Here is a 2,527-nt window from a genome sequence, read left to right as displayed (position 1 = left end):
ATCCAGTTCAGAAGATTTGCTTCCTACCGCCACCAAATAGTTCCACACAATATAACTACGTCTCCAAAATATTGGTGAAATGCTACCCTTAACATGGAGTTTACATTTTTATATTGTTGCCTTTCATTAGGATAACAATGAAGGTCACTATCTCTGAATAATATTATCAGTATTCTAGCTGAAAGACTAGAAAGTATCTAACCATTACACATATATGGAATTCAAGTTCTGGCTTCGTACAAAATGCAGTATTGTTGTGCAGTATATGTATTACAGCATACTTTTCATCAGTATTCATTTTACTTTGATTTCCAATGATCTGCAGGATAGAAATAATAAACTCTAGAATTTTAAAAATGGTATATTACATAAATTCAATAGTTCTTCTTCCTACAGAGAAAGTAATAACAATAGCAATATCTTACAGTTATATAGAAGAGCACACATATATTTCACTATAAACCTCATACTTTCACAATAAAAAAATATACAGAATTAGAGATACATATAAAAGAACCATCAGCTTGACAATCTGCTGATTATTTACTTGCGACAGGTTTAGGTGCAAGGGCTTGAATCGCCACGTCCCTAGAGAGGCCGAACGCAACCAATAGGTCTTCCCGATGTGGAAATTCCTGACACATCCCAGGGGCTTAGTACTGGGCTTTTGAACTGTGATCTGGACCGTCCCGTAGATTTGGTAATACCTCCCGAGCTGGTTGAAGACCAGCTTCTCTCTGGCAGCTGTAGTTTGGGCAATTTTTTGTCTACTCGTTTTATTAACAGTTCTGTTAGCAGGTATACTAGGTTTAGAGCCTTTTACACAGCTGGAGGTTGTAATCCGAGGTGCGTGTTCTCTTTTGTTTCAGGAAACTGTCGTTCTCTTGGCGGAGAAACTGTTTGCTGCAGCTGATGTTGGTTTTGGAAGGGAGGACTCCACAAGTGATTCTGTCTGTACTTTTGTTTTTCTGGTGAACTTCTAGCAGCCGCGAGTGTTTTGGGGAGAGGGTTCCGAGGAGATTTTCTGTCCTGGCTTGGTGTTGCTGGTGATTTAGTCGCCTTTTCTGAGGTGGCTTTTCTTTCTTCTCTTTTCCTTCTGCCCTTCTTGCTTGGGCTTGTGGCAAAGTCGCTCTCCTCCCGAGAAATCGAGACTTCGGCATTGTCAAGCCAATCAAGCTGTCCCGACATCGCTGTCTAGAAAAGAGAAAAATTAATAAATGAAATAATACACAAAAAAATCTGGAATACTATAGTCCCTTTCACCTACATGAACCAATGAAAGAGAAGCACACAAACTATGTAAATTAATGCACTTTAAAAGTACCCAAAGGGACTATGCTTCAAGATTCTGTTATTCAACTAAATAATGAGTCGTGACTTCATTTCACCATGCCGGAGTACTTCCTTTTTTATACTGTGTTTTTTAAACAAAGAGGAGATTTAAATATAATTATGATAATCATGAGGATATATCATCTTTACAATAATCCCACTTGACCATTATTATGACTTGATTTTGGTGAGTTATGCCAAGCAATCATACCGAAGAACTACACATCCTGCATATTACATACATGGATATATAACCAACATCAATATCAATTTATCCAATTTACATGTTAAGTAATGGAAGCAAATAAGAGAGAAAACAATACCAGGTATATATAAGCATAAAAGATAACAAAGAAACCTAAAGCAAATAACCTTACTTAAGAAACTGTCTTCTCTCTTTTGCTGGTAAGGCCCCAGGATGTTTCCAGGCATTGGTCTCTCTTCTCTATAGGACTTCCGTCGTTTTGCTCCGTTGCTTTGCTGACTTCGTAGACTTTGGCTCCGTTGCTTTTGCTGGACTTCGTTTGACTTTGGCTCTTCCTCAATGCTGGACTTGTAGGCACTGACTCTGCCTCTTTGTTGGACTTTGTGTCCTGGCTCTTCGTGGCTGGACTTGTAAGTTTTGGATCCTCCTCTTTACCGGAATTTGAATTTCTTTGGTGCTGCCGAGGGAATTTGGAATCCTTTGGTGCTGCTGAGGACTTTGAATCCTTGATGCGGCTTGAGGAATTTGAAATCCTTTGTGCCGCAGATTCCGGATCTTGCTTGACTTCTCTTTCACATGCTTTCAACGCCCCTCTCCTCATCAATGTTTTCGCGTCTTCATTCTTGAGAATCTGTATCCGCGTTCTCTTCTTTGGGAGGAATGTGGTTCTCTTTGGCTGTCACTAGCATCTTGGCTAAGACAATAAACTCTGCTCAGATGATGTGGTTTTCAGTTTTGTCTCATATCCCCTTGTTTGATGTCCTCTTGTGGTTTATCATCTGGTTGTGGTTTATTTCTGATGGAGGACTTCCTACAGTTTCTAATTTTTGAATTGCAAGAGCTACTTCCAATTTACTCCTCTGCAATGAATAATTTCAACATTTAATAATTTTTAAATTACTGATATAATATCAGTCATACATTAAGAAATAGCTGGTCTTTGGTGAATGTTTATCTATGAAGGCAAACCATTAACACACAACATAAACA

The 2,527-nt window shown here is 38.7% G+C and overlaps 1 pseudogene; it reads right to left on the bottom strand.

Annotated features, from left to right (window-relative positions):
- Positions 1–2,231: 2,231 nt before the first annotated feature.
- The window catches only part of LOC119591861, a 1,793-nt pseudogene continuing 1,497 nt past the window's right edge, over positions 2,232–2,527 (bottom strand).

Source organism: Penaeus monodon, chromosome 29, assembly GCF_015228065.2.
Source record: "Penaeus monodon isolate SGIC_2016 chromosome 29, NSTDA_Pmon_1, whole genome shotgun sequence".
NCBI classification, from domain to species: domain Eukaryota; kingdom Metazoa; phylum Arthropoda; class Malacostraca; order Decapoda; family Penaeidae; genus Penaeus; species Penaeus monodon.
The sequence above is the reverse complement of the archived record's forward strand: the minus strand, read 5'-3'. Positions and strand labels throughout refer to the sequence as shown.